Below are 20,063 nucleotides of genomic sequence, written 5' to 3'. Positions count from 1 at the left end.
CTCTAACCCTGACACAAACCCCTCCCAAACCCATTATGTGTCATCATCCATTTATCAGCGAGATCATTCGTCCTTTGGTTTTTTGAGATTGGCTTATCTCACTTAGCATGATATTCTCCAATTTCATCCATTTGCCTGCAAATGCCATGATTTTATTCTTCTTTATGGCTGAATAATATTCCATGGTATATATATACCACTGTTTCTTTATCCATGCATCAATAGAAGGGCATCTAGGATGGCTCCACAATCTGGCTATTGTGAATGGAGCAGCTATGAACGTTGTTGTGGCCGTATCTCTGTAGTATGCTGATTTTAAGTCCTTTGGGTATAGGCCAAGGAGTGGGAAAGGTGGGTCAAATGGTGATTCCATTCCAAGATTTCTAAGGAATATCCACACAGCTTTCCAGAGTGTCTGCACTAATTTGCAGCCCCACCAGCAATGTATGAGTGTACCTATTTCCCCACATCCTTGCCAACACCTGTTGTTGCTAGTATTCTTGAAAATTGACATTCTAATTGGGGTGAGATGGAATCTTAGGGTAGTTTTCATTTGCATTTCTCTTATTACTAAAGATGTTGAACATTTTTACATATATCTGTTGATTGCTTGTACATCTTCTGTGAAGTGTCTATTCATTTCCTTAGCCCATTTGTTGATTAGGTTATTTGTATTCTTGGTGTACAGTTTTTTTGAGTTCTTTATATATTCTGGATATTAGCGCTCTATCTGAAGTATGAGTGGCAAAGATATTCTCCCACTCTGTAGGCTCTCTCTTCACATTACTGATAGTTTCCTTTGCTGAGAGAAAGTTTTTTAGTTTGAATATATGCCAGTTATTGATTCTTGCTTTTATTTCTTGTGCTATGGGAGTCCTGTTAAGGAAGTCTGATCCTAAGCCAACATGTTGAAGATTTGGACCTACTTTTTCTTCTATAAGATGCAGGGTCTCTGGTATGAATCCAAGGTCCTTAATCCATTTTGAGTTGAGTTTTGTGCAGGGTGAATGATAGGGATTAGTTTCATTCTGTTTCAAATGGATTTCCAGTTTCCCCAGCACCATTTGTTGAAGAGGCTATCTTTTCTCCATTGCATATTTTTGGCACCTTTGTCTAATATGAGAACATTCTATTTATTTGGGTTTCGGTCCATGTCCTCTATTCTGTACCATTGATCTACCTGTCTATTTTGGTGCCAATACTATGCTGTTTTTGTTACTATTGCTTTGTAGTAGAGTTGAAGTTCTGATATTACGATACCCCCTGCATTACTCTTCCTGCTAAGGAATGCTTTAGCTATTTTGGGTTTATTATTCTTCCACATGAATTTCATGATTGCTTGCTCTATTTCTGTAAAGTACATCATTGGCATTTTAATTGGAATTGCATTGAATTTGTATAGCACTTTTGGTAGTATGGCCATTTTGACAATATTAATTCTTCCTATCCACGAACATGGGAGATCTTTCCATCTTCTAAGGTTTTCTTTAATTTCTTTCTTTAGTGTTCTGTAGTTCTCATTGCAGATGTCTTTCACCTCTTTTGTGAGATTGATTCCCAAGTATTTTTTTTTTGAAGCTATTGTGAATGGGGTAGTTTTCCTAACTTCTCTTTCTGAAGTTCATTCTTATGTATAGAAATGCATTAGATTTTTTTTTCAAGATGGCAGACTAGAGGGTGGCTCCATTTCATGTTGCTCTAGGACTCAGGATTCAAGAGGAGGAGATAATGAGAGAATTGGGACCAACTCAAAGCCATCGGGTGAGTCTCTCCTGTTGGGGAGGCGTCCCGGACGGGGCGGTAGTCCCGGAATGCAGGGAACTTTGTGAAGTAGAGTTGCCCAAGACACCCCTCCCCCTGCTGGAGCAGTGAAATTGGACAACTGGGAGCATCGTAGAGGAGGCCGCTCAGCACAGCGCTTGGACTCAGAGCAACCCACCGGGGCTCCAGGCAGCTGCCCAGAGGAGGAGCTGCAAGGAGAGCTGTTTGGACTCAGAGCGACCACTCCTGAACACCGGGGAGCTGCCCAGAGGAGGAGGAGGAGTGCGGTGGGTCGCTTGGACTCGGAGTGACTGCACCAGGGCTACGGGCAGTTGTTGGGAGGAAGAGGTGCTCAGTGAGTAGCTTGGACTCTTAGTGACCGCACCGGAACACCAGGCGGCTGCCCAGAGGAAGAGGCATGCAGCAGGTTGCTGGGACTCGGAGCGACTGTACAGGGCTCCAGGTGGCGGCTCAGAGTAGGGGCCGCATAGCCAGGCGATTAGGTGCAGAGCAGGGTCCCAGAACCTAGGAGGCTTCTTGGTGGAAGAGCTGCACAGAGAAAAGCTGAGGGGTGGAGCGAAGGTTCCAGGACTGCGGGCAGCTTCTCTGAAGAGAGGCAACCTAAGGAGATTCGTCTGCGAAGGGTGAGGCTCCCAGGCCCAGGAGGTAGGTCCAGGCCCCTGGGAAAATTGCAGAGGAAGGCAGCCAAGCCCAGGCAGTAGTTGTGGATTGAGGGGAACCTCTAGTAAGGGAACTGACCAGCAAGACCTCCCCACCGGGTGAGTCTTCCCAGCCGGGTGAGGTTTTACCACATGGGCAGTAAAACCAGAGACACAGGTCCAAACAGGCCTTGCCTAGTTCCCCTTTGGATGACCATTGGTAAACAAGTGGAGGCACCTCTGCCCACTAGCAGGGAATATACCCCACCTGAAGGCCACCACCCCTAGAGAGGCAGCTTCTTTGTGAAGCACCGCACTATCAACTTCCTCCAAGCCTTCAGCCTACTGAAGGCTAAGAGGGGACATACTAGAAATCTTCAGGGACATTATAAGTCAATAGAGGAAATCTGCAATATCTCAGCGGTCCAAACCTGAACAATATGAGAAAAGAAGGGAAGAAAATGCCCCAAACAAATCTAGATGTTACATCAATAAAATACAATGACAGCATGGCAGAAGAAATGATAGAAAGGGAGTTCAGAATATACATAATTAAAATGATCAGGGAAGCAAATGATGAGATGAAAGAGCAACTGCTGGCATTGAATGATGAGATGAAAGAGCACATGCAGGCATTGAATGATCACACCAATCGACAGTTAAAAGAGCAAATTCAGGAAGCAAAAGATCATTTCAATGAAGAGTTATAGATATTGAAAAAAAAACAAACAGAAATCCTTGAAATGAAGGAAACAATAAACCAAATTAAGAATTCCATAGAAAGCATAACCAATAGGATAGAACACCTGGAAGACAGAAACTCAGATATTGAAGAAAAAATATTTAACCTTGAAAACAAAGTTGACCAAACAGAGAAGATGGTAAGAAATCATGAACAGAATCTACAAGAACTATGGAATATCATGAAAAGGCCAAATTTAAGAATTATTGGGATTGAAGAAGGCTTAGAGAAACAGACCAAAGGAATGAACAATCTATTCAATGAAATAATATCAGAAAATTTCCCAAACCTGAAGAATGAAATGGAAAATCAAGTAAAAGAGGCTTATAGGACTCCAAATACACAAAATTACAACAGACCCACACCAAGGCACATTATAATGAAAATACCTAACATACAAAATAAAGACAGAATTTTAAAGGCCGCAAGAGAAAAGAATCAGATTACATTCAGGGGGAAACCAATACGGATATCAGCAGATTTTTCAATCCAGACCCTAAAAGCTACAAGGGCCTGGAACAACATTTTTCAAGCCCTGAAAGAAAACGGATGCCAACTAAGAATCTTATACCCAGGAAAACTTACCTTCAAATTTGATGATGAAATAAAATCATTCCATGATAATCAAGTGAAAAGAATTTACAAAAAGAAAGCCAGCATTACAGAACATTCTCAGCAAATATTCCTTGAGGAAGAGATGAAAAACAAAGAAGCAAATCAGCAAAGGGAGGAATTATCCTAAAGGAATTGTCAAATAAAGGAAGAACCAAGTCGTGACAAAAAAATAATAAATAAGATTTTTTTAAAAATGAGACAAATGACTGAGAATACAAATCATATCTCAATAATAATCCTGAATGTTAATGGCCTGAACTCATCAATCAAAAGACATAGACTGGCAGATTGGATCAAAAGGAAAGATCCAACAATATGTTGCCTGCAAGAGACTCACCTCATAGAAAGAGATACACATAGACTAAATGGGAAAGGATGGGGAAAAACATACCATGCACATGGACTCAGCAAAAAAGCTGGGGTATCCATCCTCATTTCAAATAATGTGGACATCAAGCCAAAGTTAGTCAGAAGGGATAAAGAAGGACATTTCATACTGTTTAAGGGAAGCATAAATCAGCAAGACATAACAATCATAAACATCTATGCCCCAAACAGTGGCTCATCCATGTATGTCAAACAAATCCTTCTCAATTCCAGAAATCAAACAGACCACTGCACAATAATACCACGGGATTTTAACATAGCTCTCTCACCAATGGACAGACCTTCCAAACGAAAATTGAACAAAGAAACCATAGATCTCAATAACACAATCAATAATTTAGACTTAACAAACACCTATAAAATATACCATCCAACCAAGAGAGAATACACTTTCTTCTCAGCAGCACATAGATCCTTCTCTAAAATAGACCATATATTATGACTCAAAGCTAATGTTAGCAAATACAAGAAGATAGAGACACCACGTTGTACTCTATCAGATCATAATGGATTGAAATTGGAAATAAATGAAAGAGTAAAAAAGAGAAACTACTCCAACACCTGGAGATTAAACAATATACTCTTATATGATGAATGGATAACAGAAGATATTAGGAGGGAAAATTAAATATTCTTAGAGTTAATGAGAACAAAGAAACATCATATCAAAATCTCTGGGACACTGTGAAAGCAGTACTAAGAGGAAGATTTATTTCATGGAGCACATTCAATAAAAGAAGTAAAACTCAACAAATAAACAACACTACAGCTAAAAGGCCTAGAAAAAGATGAACAGACCAACACCAAAAGTAGTAGAAGACAGGAAATAGTTAAACTCAGAGCTGAAATCAATGAAATTGAAACAAAAGAAACAATACAAAAAATTGACAAAATAAATAGTTGGTTCTTCCAAAAAATAAACAAAATCGATAAACCTTTAGCCACACTAACAAAGAGAAGACGAGAGAAAACCCAAATCACTAAAATTTCGGAATGAACAAGGAAATATCACAACACACATGACTGAAATGCAAAACGTAATTAGAAGCTATTTTGAAAATCTTTACTCCAACAAAATAGAAAATTTTGAAGACATCAACAGGTTTCTAGAGACATATGAATTGCCTAAACTGAACGAGGAGGACATACACAATTTAAATACTTCAATTTCAAGTAATGAAATAGAGGAAGTCATCAAAAGCCTACCAACAAAGAAAAGTCCAGGACCAGATGGGTTCTCAGCCGAGTTCTACAAAACCTTTAAAGAAGAGCTCATTCCAATACTCCTCAAAGTATTCCATGAAATACAAGAGGAGGGAACCCTCCCAAACTCATTCTATGAAGCCAATATCCCCTTGATACCTAAACCAGACAGAGACACATCTAGGAAAGAAAATTTCAGACCAATATCCTTAATGAACATCGATGCAAAAATTCTCAACAAAATTTTAGCTAATTGCATACAAAAACATATTAAAAAGATAGTGCACCATGATCAAGTGGGTTTCATCTCAGGGATGCAAGGTTGGTTAAACATCAGGAAATCAATAAATGTAATTCACCATATCAATAGACTTAAAGTAAAGCATCACATGATTATTTCAATAGATGCAGAAAAAGCATTTGATAAAATACAGCACCCCTTAATGCTCAAAACACTAGAAAAAATAGGGATAGTGGGAACATTCCTTAACATTGTAAAGGCCATCTATGCTAAGCCCATGGCTAATATCATTCTAAATGGTGAAAAACTGAAAGCATCCCCCTAAAAACTGGAACAAGGCAGGGATTCCCTCTTTCACAAATTCTTTTCAATATCGTCCTTGAAACTCTAGCCAGAGCAGGTAGACAGACCAAAGAAATTAAAGGGATTCGAATTGGAAAAGAAGAACTCAAACTATCCTTATTTGCTCATGATATGATTCTATAAATAGAGGAACCCGGAAATTCCACCACAAAACTTTTAGAACTCATAAGTTAATTCAGTACAGTAGTGGGATATAAGATCAATGCTCATAAATCTAATGCATTTTTATACATAAGTGATGAATCTTTGGAAAGAATAATTAGAAAAACTACCACATTCACAATAGCCTCGAAAAAAATAAAATACTTGTGAATCAATCTCACAAAAGAGGTGAAAGATATCTACAATGAGAACTACAGAACAATAAAGAAAGAAATTAAAGAAAACTTTAGAAGATGGAAAGATCTGCCATGTTTGTGGATAGGAAGAATTAATATTGTTAAAACGACCATACTACCAAAAGTGCTATACAGATTCAATGCAATTCCAATTAAAATCCCAATGACGTACCTTACAGAAATAGAGCAAGCAATCATGAAATTCATCTGGAAGAATAAGAAATCCAGAATAGCTAAAGCAATCCTTAGCAGAAAGAGCAAAGCAGGGGGTATCGCAATACCAGATCTTCAACTCTACTACAAAACAATAGTAACAAAAACGGCATGGTATTGGTACCAAAATAGAAAGGTAGATCAATGGTACAGAATAGAGGACATGGACAGAAACCAAACTAAATGCAATTTTTCATACTAGACAAAGGTGCCAAAAATATGCAATGGAGAAAAGATAGCCTCTTCAACAAATGGTGCTGGGAGAATTGGAAATCCACATGCAACAGAATGAAACTAAACCCATATCTCTCACCGTGCATGAAACTAAACTCAAAATGGATTAAGGACCTCGGAATCAGACCAGAGACCCTGCAAATTATAGAAGAAAAAGTAGGTCCATATCTTCAACATGTCGGCTTAGGACCAGACATCCTCAACAGGACTCCCATAGCACAAGAAATAAAAGCAAGAATCAATAACTGGGATATATTCAAACTAAAAAGCTTTCTCTCAGCAAAGGAAACTATCAGCAATGTGAAGAAAGAGCCTACAGAGTGCGAGAAAATCTTTGCCAATCATAGTTCAGATAGAGCACTAAACTCCAGGATCTACAAAGAACTCAAAAAACTCTACACCAAGAATGCAAATAACCCAATGGACAAATGGGCTATGGAAATGAACAGACACTTCACAGAAGAAGATCTACAAGCAATCAGCAAACATATGAAAAAGTGTTCAACATCTCTAGTAATAAGAGAAATGCAAATCAAAACCACCCTAAGATTCCATCTCACCCCGATCAGAATGGCGATTATCAAGAATACAAGCAACAACAGGTGTTGGCGAGGATGTGGGGAAATAGGTACACTCATACGTTGCTAGTGGGGCTGCAAATTAGTGCAGCCATTCTGGAAAGCAGTGTGGAGATTCCTTAGAAATCTTGGAATGGAACCACCATTTGACCTAGCTATCCCACTCCTTGGCCTATACCCAAAGGAATTAAAATCAGCATACTACAGAGATACAACCACATCAATGTTCATAGCTGCTCCATTCACAATAGCCAGATTGTGGAACCAACCTAGATGCCCTTCAATTGATGAATGGATAAAGAAACTGTGGTATATATATACAATGGAATATTATTCAGCCATAAAGAATGATAAAATTATGGCATTTGCAGGCAAATGGATGAAATTGGAGAATATCATGCTAAGTGAGATAAGCCAATCTCAAAAAACCAAAGGACGAATGATCTCACTGATAAGTGGATGATGACACATAATGGGATTGGGAGAGGTTAGTGTTAGGGTTAGAGTTTGGGTTAGGGAGGGGGGCAAGAATGGAGGAAGGAAGGACTGTATAGAGTGAAAAGAGGGGTGGGAGGGGTGGGAGGAAGGGAAAAAATAACAGAATGAATCAAACAAAATTACCCTGTGTAAATTTATGATTACACAAATGGTACACCTTTACTCCATGTACAAACAGAGAAACAACATGTATCCCATTTGTTTACAGTAAAAAAATTAATGCTTTAGATTTATGAGTATTAATCTTATATCCTGTTACTTTACTGAATTCACTTATGAGTTCTAAAAATTTTCTGGTGGAATATCCTGACTCCTCTAAATATAGAATCATGTCACTGGCAAATAGAGATAGTTTGAGTTCTTCTTTTCCAATTCATATCCCTTTAATTTCCTTGGTCTGTCTAATTGCTCTGGCTAGAGTTTCAAGGACAATGTTGGATAGAAGTGGTGAAAGAGGGCATCCCTGCCTTGTTCCAGGTTTTAGGAGGAATACTTTCAGTTTTTCACCATTTAGAATGATATTGGCCATGGGCTTAACATAGATGGCCTTTAAAATATTAAGGAATATTCCCACTATCCCTATTTTTTCTAGTGTTTTGAGCATGTTTTTCTGCACCTATTGAAATAATCATGTGATTCTTGACTTTAAGTCTATTGATATGGTGAATTACATTTATTGATTTCTGAATGTTGAACCAACCTTGCATCCCTGGGATAAAACCCACTTGATCGTGGTGCACTATCTTTTTAATATGTTTTTATATGCAATTAGCTAAAATTTTGTTGAGAATTTTTGCATCAATGTTCATTAAGGATATTGGTCTGAAATTTTCTTTCCTCGATGTGTCTCTTGTCTGGTTTAAGGTATCAGGGTGATATTGGCTTCATAGAATGAAATTGGGAGGGTTCCCTCCTCTTGTATTTTATGGAATACTTTGAGAAGTATTGGAATGAGTTCTTCTTTAAAGGTTTTGTAGAACTTGGCTGAAAACCCATCTGGTCCCAGACTTTTCTTTGTTGGTAGGCTTTTGATGACTTCTTCTATTTCATTACTTGAAACCGAACTATTTAAATTGTGTATGTCCTCCTGGTTCAGTTTAGGTAATTCATGTCTCTAGAAATCTGTTGATGTCTTCCAGGTTTTCTATTTTGCTGGAGTATAGATTTTCAAAATAGCTTCTAATTATGTTTTGTATTTCAATCATGTCTGTTATGATATTTCCTTGTTCATTCCGAATTTTAGCAATTTGAGTTTTTTCTCTCCTTTTTTAGTGTGGCTATGGGTTTATCAATTCTGTTTATTTTTTCAAAGAACCAACTATTTATTTTGTCAATTTTTTTCATTGTTTCTATTGTTTCAATTTCGTTGATTTCAGCTCTGAGTTTAACTATTTCCTGTCTTCTACTACTTTTGGTGTCGGTCTGTTCATCTTTATCTAGGGCTTTGAGCTGTAGTTTTAGGTCGTTCATTTGTTGATTTTTTCTTCTTTTATTGAATGCGATCCATGAAATAAATTTTGCTCTAAGTACTCCTTTCAGAGTGTCCCAGAGATTTTGATACAATGTTTTTCTTTGTTCTCATTTACCTCTAAGAATTTTTTAATTTCCTTCCTGATTCCTTATGTTATCCATTCATCATATAATAACATATTATTTAATCTCCAGGTATTGGAGTAGTTTCTGTTTTTTACTGTCATTTATTTCTAATATCAATGCATTATGATCTGATAGAATATAAGTTACTATCAATCTTCTTGTACTTGCTAACATTAGCTTTGTAGCATAAAATATGGTCTATTTTAGAGAAGGATCCATATACTGCTGAGAAGAAAGTGTATTCATTCTTTGTTGGATGGCATATTCTATAAATGTCCATTAAGTCTAAATTATTGATTGTGTTATCGAGATCTGTGGTTTCTTTGTTCAGTTTTTGTTTGGAGGATCTTTCCAGTGGTGAGAGAGGTATGTTAAAATCACCTAGTATTATTGTGTAGTGGTCTGTTTGATTTCTGAAATTGAGAAGGATTTGTTTGACATACATGGATGAGCACTCTTTGAGGCATATATATTATTTACATAATTGTTATGTCTTGCTGATTTATGCTTCCCTTAAGCAGTATGAAATGTCCTTCTTCATCCCTTCTGACTAACTTTGGCTTGAAATCCACATTATCTCATATGAGGATGGATACTCTGGCATTTTTGCTGTATCCGTGTGCATGGTATATTTTTCCCCATCCTTTCACTTTTAGTCTGTTGGTATCTCTTTCTATGAGGTGAGTCTCTTGCAGGCAGCAAATTGTTTGATGTTTCTTTTTAATCCAATCTGCCAGTCTATGTCTTTTGATTGATGAGTTCAAGCCATTAATATTCAGGGTTATTATTGAAATATGATTTGTATTCCCAGTCATTTGGCTTATTTTTTTTATATGACTTGGTTTCTCCTTTATTTGGCTGTTCCTTTAGGGTAGTTCCTCCCTTTGCTGATTTACATCATTGTTTTTCATCTCTTCCTCATGGAATATTTTGCTGAGAATATTCTGTAATGCCAGCTTTTCTTTTTGTAAATTCTTTTCGCTTTTGTTTATCATGAAGGATTTTATTTCATCGTCAGTTCTGAAGGTAAGTTTTGCTGGGTATAAGATTCTTGGTTGGCATCCGTTTTCTTTCAGGTCTTGAAAAATGTTGTTCCAGGCCCTTGTAGCTTTTAGGGTCTGGTTTGAAAAATCTGCTGATATCCACATTGGTTTCCCCCTGAATGTAATTTGATTCTTTTCTCTCACAGTTTTATAATTCTGTCTTTATTTTGTATGTTAGTTATTTTCATAATAATATGCCTTGGTGTGGGTCTGTTGTAATTTTGTGTATTTGGAGTCCTATAAGCCTCTTTTACTTGATTTTCCATTTCATTCTTCAGATTTGGGAAATTTTCTGATATTATTTCATTGAATAGATTGTTCATTCCTTTGGTCTGTTTCTCTAGGCCTTCCTCAATCCCAATAATTCTTAAATTTGGCCTTTTCATGATATTCCATAGTTCTTGTAGATTCTGTTCATGATTTCTTACTATCTTCTCTGTTTGGTCAACTTTGTTTTCAAGGTTAAATATTTTTTCTTCAATATCTGAGGTTCTGTCTTCCAGGTGTTCTATCCTATTGGTTATGCCTTCTATGGAGTTTTTAATTGGGTTTATTGTTTCCTTCATTTCAAGGATTTTTGTTTTTTTTCAACATCTCTAACTCTTTATTGAAATGATGTTTTCCTTCCTGTATTTGCTCTTTTAACTGTTGATTGGTGCAATCATTCAATGCCTGCATTTGCTCTTTCATCTCCTCATTTGCTTCCCTGATCATTTTAATTTTGTACATTCTGAATTCCCTTTCTGACATTTCTTGTGCCATGCTGTCATTGGATTTTATTAATGTATCATCTAGGTTTGTTTGGGACATTTTCTTCCCTTGTTTTCTTATATTGCTCAGGTATCTTCCCCTCTAGTAGTGAAACTCTGGGATATTGCAGATTTCCTCTCTTGACTAAAATTTTCCCTGTAGATTTCCAATAACTCACCTCCTATCCTTCAGTAGCCTGAAGTCTTGGAGGAACTTGATAATGCGGTGCTCCACAAGGAAGCTGCCCCTCTAGTGGTGATGGCCTTCAGGTGAGGTATATCCCTGCTAGTGGGTAGAGGCGCCTCCACTTGTTGACTGATGGTCAGTCAAAGGGAGATTAGACTGCAGACTGGGGCACGTCTGATCTGGACCTGTTTCTCTGGTTCTACTGCCCTGGTGGGAAAGCCTTGTCCAGCGGGGAACACTCACCTGGTGTGGAAGTTTCACTGGTCAGCTCTCCTCCGAGAAGTTCCCTTTGTTCCAGAACTACCTCCTGGCCCGGGAAGCCCTCCTCTGTGATGTTCCCGGGGTCCTGACCTACCACCTGGGCTGGGGAGCCTGGCCCTGTGAGGGACTCCCTCGCTGAGCGGCCCTCCTCTGCTGCGTTCCCTGAGGACCAGAGCTACTGCCTGGGCCTCAGACCCTCACTCTGTGTGGAAGCCTCTCGCTGTGCGGCCCTCCTCTGCAATGCTCCCAGTTGACTGGGTTCTTGGCTCCAGCTGGGGAGTCTCACTGGGCCACTCTACTCCATGAAGTTCCATGCGTTTTGGGACTACCGCCCCATCGAGGCAGTCCAACCAGTGGGAAAGACTCACCTGGTGGCTTTGAGTTGGTCCAGAGTCTCTCAATACCTCCTCTTCTTGACTCCTGGGTCTTGTCAACAGTCCTCTAGCCTCCTGTAGGTGTCTCAGGAAGGGAGTTGCCCTTCTAATGATGATGGCCACGTCCTCAGAAATAATTAAAAATGCCTGCACCAGCCTATAAAGAAGCCTCTGGCTAACCTTGTGATGGCGACAAACCTCGGCATGGTGGTCGGGTGGGGTGTTCAGTGATGGCATCTGTCTTTGGCCTGGTGGTTGGGCAGGTTGGCTACTCGCCCCCCAGCTCCACAAGGCAAGTTGGTTGGGTGCCCGCCTGCTATCTCCCCGATGCAGACGGCCTGACTCACCCACAGTTTGCTGGGGATTGTGGCCAACCAGTGATGGGGCTCATTCTTCGTGCAGGGGTCAGGCAGGCTATGTTTTATTTTGAGTTATGGTCTCACTAAGTTTCTGAGTCTGGCTTTGAATTTGTAATCGAGAGTCATTGGGATTTCAGGCTTGCACTACCAAGCCTGGCTTTGTGTGGAAATCTTTCTGTTGTCTTTTTTGAGGTATAATTTGTCTATCGTATAATTCATTGTTTTAAAGCTACAGTTCAATAATTTGTATTAAATGTACCAAGTATTGAAATTATCACCATAAATTAGTTTTAAAATATTTTCATCAGTTCATTATGTGCTTTTGTGCATAATTATTCTTCATCCCCATTCTTCTTCTCACCTGCCAAGAAATCACCAGTCTAACTTCTGTCTTTATAAATTTGCCTTTTATGGATTGTATATGTGTAATTATACACTATAGACAACATAGGATCTCTTGTGTCTGGCATCTCTCATTAAGCATAGTATTTTTGAAGTTCATCCATGTTGAAGCTTTCATTTTCAGCACATTCTCAACAACATTTCTTCTTTAAAGAACAGCACCAAGAAGAAGAAAAGACAACACAGAAAGATTAATTAACCCACAAAGTATTTGTTAATCTTGTATCTGAAAAATTAACCATTCTTTTCCCCATTGAATTATTTGGGCAACTTTATCAAAAATTCAGTGATCATAATGTAAAGACAGAGAAAGTTTCCTTTTATTCTTAGTTTGCTAAGAGTTTTTATCATGAAAGTTTGTCGTATTTTTCAAATGCTTTTCCTTGGTCTATTGGGATGATGTGTTTTGTTTTTGTTTTGTTTGCTACTTTATTCTATGAACATGGTGTATTACATTAATTGATACTCAGAAGTTAAACAAACCTTGCATCCCTGGTGTAAATCCCACTTGGTTATGGTGTGTAATCCATTTTATATGTTGCTGGGTTTGGTTTCCTAGTATTTTTAAAAATATTGTTAGATGTTGATATACCTTTATTTTACTAATTTATTTATATATGTTGCTGAGAATCAAAGCCAGTGCTTTACACATGCTAGGCAAGCACTCTACAACTGAACCAAAACCCCAGGCCTGGTTTCCTAGTATTTCGTTGAGGAGTTTTTCCATGTGTGTTCAATAAGTGCCATTGGTCCATAGTTTTCTTTATTTGTGATATATTTTTCTGGTATTGGTTTCAGGATAATCTTAGCCTCATGGAATGAGTTGAAAAGTATTCCCTACTTTTTTATTTTTTGAGATATTATGTGAAGAAATTTTATTATTTGCTTTCTAAAATTTGATTAGAGTTCACCAGTGACACCACATAGAGTTGGGCAATGTTTGCAAGAATTTTAAAATTAGTAATTCTATGTCTTTCCTTTTATAAATATTTACAAATTTTCTACTTCTTACAGAGTCATTTTTAGTAGTTTGTATCTTTCTAGGAAATTTCCCATTTCCTGTAGGGTAAATAATTTGTTGACACAAAATTGTTTCCTTTTTATTTCTACAAGGCTTGTAGAAATGTCCCATTACTTATTCATGATTTTATTGATTTGGACTGATTTATTATCTCTATTGTTCTTCTATTCTTCTTCTCTACTTTGTTTATGCCCACTTTAATCTTTATTTCCTTTCTTTTGCTTGCTTTAAATTTAGCTGGCTCTTTTTTCCCACTGAATCTGGCAAATTGGTTATAAGTGTTATAACAAATGAAAAAAGAAAAAACTAAAACTATTAAAGAGACAATATTTATTGTTAAATTGGCAAAAAAATTGAAGTGTGATTTATATCAAAATTTTATATGAATGACTTATAAGTACAGTTTGTGATCCTCAATATGACAACTCCTCAATATATGCAAATTGAAACCACAATGATGTGCTAATTAACAACCACTAGATTATCTAGGGTATAATTTTAAAAGTAGTCAATGACAAGTATGTGTAAAGATGTGAAGAAAATGTTTACATCATATACTACAGTTGGGATTAAAAAATTTTGCAAACACATTGGAACCTCTTTGGCAGTACCCAAAAATGAAACATTCAATTACTCTATGACTCAGAAATTCAACCCCTAGTTATGTACCCCAGAAAGATAAAGATATATCCCCATGAATTCTTGGGCAAAAATGAAAATAGCATAATTTTTGTAATAGTCTAAAATCAGAAAGTTCCTAATGGTCCACCAACTGATGAGTGAATATATGAAATGTGCTTAATGCATATTATAGAATATCACTCAGCAATAAAAAGGAACAAAATACTGATGCCTACTCCAACATAGATAAACCTTGAAAATACATGCTACATGAAACAAATCAGTAACAAAAATATTTCATAATGAAACTTTTATGAAGTATCCAGATTAGGCAGATTCATAGAGCTAGAAAGTAGTGATTACCAGAAGGCTAGGAATGGGGTTTGGAAGGAACTTCCAAAGGTTATGGGAATTTGCTTTAGAGTGATTTTTTTAAAAGCTCTAAAATTAGATAGTGTTCATATTCACACAACTTTTTGCATATACTGAAAGCAACAGTATGCTGGATGCTGTGATGCATGCCTTTAATTCCAGTGACTCAGGAAGCTGAGGCAGGAGAATCACAAGTTAGAGACCAGCCAGCAATTTAGCAAGACCCTGTCTCAAAAAATAAAAAGGACTTAGAATGTAGCTCAGTGGTACATCACCCCTAGGTTCAATCCCAAATACCCCCAAAACAACAACAACAATAATAAAATATGTTTTTAAAAAATACTGTGTGCTTTAAAATGTTTGGTTTTAGGATATGTAAACTAAGAAAAAGAGAGATGATACATGGTGAAAAGGTCTAAGAGACATGTAATTACAGTCTCAGAAGGACAGAAATCAAAGAATGGGTATGGAGAATATTGAAATGAAAGAGAAAGAAATATTTTAAAATAATGAAAGATATCAAGCTATAGATTAAGAAAAGCTATGAACCCCAAGCAAAATGCATGCAAAGAAAATTACACATAGGCACATTACAGTAAAATTACTGACTGTAAAGGGAATAATAAGATGGAAAAAAGTCCATAACATCCACAGAAGATAGAGTTTACAATAAGAAATTAGTCAAAATAAGTGCTCAAAGTTAAAAAAAAAAAACACCTTTCCACTCCAAGACCTGGGAAAGAATCATTGATATTTTCAAAAGAGTATACTCATATCTGATAAAAAGAGGTTATCTGAGTAGGCATGGTACTTAAAAATATCTCAGAGAACAGAACACCTGCAGAATCAGGACTTATACATTTGAAGCAGGGGAATTGCTCAAATGGTAACTGGAATCTCAGGTTCTCAGAGGATGATTCCCTAAGAACTGTGATTCAGAATAATAATAATAGTAATAATGATAATAGCCCTTCACATTTGAAGAGAAACTATAAAAATAGACCCTCCTGTCTCTATTGAATCCACATATCCCTGCCCATTTGGAGGTCTTTTATTTGGGTGACAGAAACACCAAGGAGAGTGAAAGATGCAGTATACTTCTCCCTCCTTAGAACATCCTGTCTCCCTCTATGGCCTTTATGCATTCAGCCTGGTAGAAAGTCAGTGGTAAAGGAGAAATGGAGTTGGCAGAACCCCTGCTTCAGTGTATCAAAACAGAATATGGAGTATGGGTGTGTTTCACCTATCCCTTACTTACCACCTGATCCTTCCTAAAACACATATCATTTCAAATAAAACCCCCGTAAGTGTTTCATATATTGTCATTCTTTCATTCTCTACCAGTTTCATCCACAGAAGCAGAACAAGTAGAATGGGAGACAAACAGATACAAAGAGTATCTATTACGAGGAAATGGAATATGTGATTATGAGGGGTATGGAAATTCAGAATCCATAGGACAGTGTTTTAATGAGCTTTTTTTGTCACTGTGACAAAAGACTTGATAGGAGCAACACATAGATGGGAAAGTTTATTTTGGCTCACATTTTCAGAGGTTCAGTCCATGATTGGCTGATTCCGTAGCTCTTGCCCTGAGGTGAGGTAGAATATCATGGCAGAAGGGCATGGCAAAGAAAAGCAGCTCAAGACATGGCAACCAAGGAGCAAAGAGAGTTCTGTTCACCAGGAACAAAATATAAACCCCAAAGTCCTACCCGCAGTGACCTACTTCCTCCAGCCACATCTTACCACTGCCCAGTTAGTCCATCAGTGGATTAATCCACTGATTAGGTTATGCCTCTCATAAGCTAATTATTTTACCTCTAAAAATTCTTGTATTGTCTCACACAAGCCAGTCTCACATGCAGAAAGGAACTCAGTAGATATTGGCTGATGTAGTTATCAATGAACTATCAGGAAAGGACTATGCAGTGAAGGAAGAATCGTTGTAGATGAAAATGCTCTTTTGAGTCTGACTCAGATAATGCCTAAATATTCTTTTAAACGCTTCCACAGATTAAGTCAGACCTATCAAGATAATCTACTTGAAGTAAACTGATTAGAAACTTTGTATTTGTGAAATCTGTTCACAGAAACAAGCACAGTAGTGCTTAATTGAATAACTGAGAAAGGTGTGTATGTGCTGCAAGATGGTCACTGCCTTCTCTTTTATCATAGTTTCACCTAGCCAACTTGAAACATTAGAAAACTATCACATTTTAAAGGTAATTAATACAACAATAAATGTGACATAAACAATCTCCACTACCAGAAATAGAACCACAGAGATCATATATATGATTAAGAACTTATTTCATGCTAAGGGAACCATTTACAGACTTAGATAGTTTTATGACTAAACCAAAATATATTCCTTACAGCAGTGGTTTCTGAAACACAGTGTGGGTTAGCCACAGAAATCCATAATGTGTTCATTGACGTTCCAAAAAGCAAATATTACAATTTTTATTGATATATGTATGTGCTGCTTAAGTTAAAAGTTTGTTTCATAACATACAATATTATTTCCTTAGAATGTATATATACAAACATATATACTCACACAAAAAACATTTGTTACAGTGAATTTGAACTTATAATTGATGATTATGGGGCTATTTGTTTGTTATAAATATAGATACATCTTTTGAAGTCATCTTCAAATACATTTTCTTGCAGTGTTGGATGATTAAGAATGTTTGCAAACCTCTTTTTAAAAGAACTCATTCACCATATGGCCCTCCCACTATAGTTGTTATTTTAAGACATGGAAACTAGGAAACAGAAGTAGAGGCTAGTGACTCAGTCACTAGTCTTCCCTCAGCATGGATTTCCATCATTTTCACACAACAAGTGAAATTAAGCCCACTTATGCCTAAACAAACTCCCCCTTCCTTCAACACAAGGTCAGTAATGATAGCAATTGAATAAGCTTGATGTTCATGTTAGTATCCCACACATATTGCCTGTAAATATCCCTGATAACTGTTTTTGCTTCCTAAAAAAGATGAAGGAGTCCTTCTGGAACAAATGGTCTTAGTTGTCATAGAAACAAGATCATCTGGCTGATATCAGTCTACTATAGCAACCAGGAAGTGAAAAATTCATTCACAGAAGCAGAACCATAACTACTAACTCAGCTACTTAAACCCATGTCCAATTCAATACATAGATAGATGATAGATGATAGATGATAAATAGATATAGATGGATGATAGATTGATTAGAAGGCAACCAAAGAATAGCATTAGAGGAAAAAGCTTCTAAAATGGTGAATTAGGGATACAGTATATGGTAGTTAAAATACTATTAACCATACAATATGAGTATTATTTAGTGTCCCTTCCCATGGAAACCTTAGAACTGGACATGAGACTAGGTAACTCTAGAAGAGATCTCATAGGCCACACAACTCCAAATCCACATCCACTCCTCAGGAACCATTTTATGAACCCAATAGTCAAGTAACCTGAGAATAAATGCATATGTTACATACTTGTCTTTCCATTCTGCAAATGTCTCAGGTCTGAATCATCAGGAGACCATATACATAAACTCAAAAAATGGGATAACTTATAACCCCTGATTTCTGATGCTGGCATTCAGTGATTCCCATTAGTTCTCACCTCAGCTAAAAATCTCTACTTCTAAAATAAAAAAGTGAATAGTCATCAGAGAAAGATTTTCATCTGGCTAACAACATTAATATCTCCTTTCTGTGGTACTTCTCCCTTCTATCCTGCTTTAGAGTAGAACCTTAAGCCATATCCCAAGTACTTATATATCTCACAATGTAATGTATCAATGCTTGAGTGAATAATTGCAATTACAAAGTATCCCTGGAAATGTTAAAAGCTGAAATTAAAGAAAAATCATAAGCTGAGAAACATATCTGTCTTCCTCTTATGTAGAGTTCTGTAGAGATGATGTGGTCAGCATAGTCTTAAAGTCTTTGATGAGGCCAAGAAAATCTGTGCGGATGGTTAACTCCAAAACTCATGGTCAAACTGGAATAACATCAGGAGAAAAATTAGTGATGATTCCTCATAGCTTAAAGGCAAACGAGGCACTGAGAGACACTATCAGAGCAAAAGAAAGCAGGTCAATATTTGAAGAAATTTATGCAACAATGGCAGGAAGGAAAAATGCTTCCTCACAATAGAAATGAACTGAACAATGTGCTCTTTATTCTATTCTCCATGAGGAGACAAACTTGAGCCTGTCTCCTTTGAGGATTCGTGCCCCTCCGGCAACACCAAAATAAGCACACTGTTAACTGATGATGAAGCTATGACTTAAGTGACTTGGAGATATATCATGGTAAGATTAAAAATAAATAAATAAAAGCTGAGGACAATGAAAATCTGACAAATTCCTTGGCATATTACAGCAGACACACCTCTAGTGTGACATTAAGTAATCTTCTGAGAGTCTCAGAATGATAGTTTTCATATCTGCAATGTGTTTTGTACAGCATTATTGAGATATAATAATTCACATAACATACAATTTATGCATTTAAAGCATAAAATTCACTGATTTTAGTATATTCACAGTTAATGTGCAACCATCATGAAAGTTAATTTTAGAACATTTCACCATCTCAGAAAGAAACCCTATATACTTTAGTTATCACCTCCATAGGTTGTTTACCCAGCCCTAAAAAACATTTGGATTATTTGATCTATTCTCATTTAATGTTATTGTTGATATATTGGATTTTCCTCTGCTATCTTTTTTGTTTTTTATATGTCTTACATATTTTGTTCCTCTATTCATTCTTTAGCGCTTATTTATTGAGTATTTTCTAGTGTTACACTTAATTTCATTAATGATTTTTTTCACGTATTTTTGTGGGATTTTTATGTGATTGTTCTAGAGATTATCATATCTATCTGAATCAGCTTCTGACATACTAACTCAAATTCAGTAATATACATAATGTTGTTTCTAGATAGTTCTATTCTTTTGCCACCTGTTTTATAGTATTGTTGTTTAACCTATTACCCCTATTAATGTTACTAACCTGTTATAGTTTGGAGGTGAAGTGTCCCCCAAAAGCTCACATGTGAGACAGTGCAAGAAGGTTCAGAGTAAAAATGATAGAGTTGTAAGAGTCTTAACCCAATCAGTTATTTAATTCCCTGATTGGGATTAACTGAGTGGTAACTGAAGTGGTAGGGTGTGGCTGGAGGAGATTGGGGCATGGCTTTGGGGTATATATTTTGTATCTGGAAAGTGGAGAC

The 20,063-nt window shown here is 36.9% G+C and overlaps 1 protein-coding gene across 1 annotated transcript in view; it reads left to right on the top strand.

Annotated features, from left to right (window-relative positions):
• Positions 1 to 20,063, top strand: part of LOC306651552 (26S proteasome non-ATPase regulatory subunit 3-like) — a gene marked incomplete at its 5' end in the record, with an annotated part of 62,019 nt that overhangs the window by 14,303 nt on the left and 27,653 nt on the right. The gene's annotated exons all lie outside the window — the stretch shown is intronic.

Source organism: Sciurus vulgaris (genome assembly GCF_902686455.1).
Source record: "Sciurus vulgaris genome assembly, chromosome: X".
NCBI lineage: Eukaryota > Metazoa > Chordata > Mammalia > Rodentia > Sciuridae > Sciurus > Sciurus vulgaris.
Note: the sequence above shows the minus strand (reverse complement) of the source record. Positions and strands in the feature narration are given on the sequence as shown.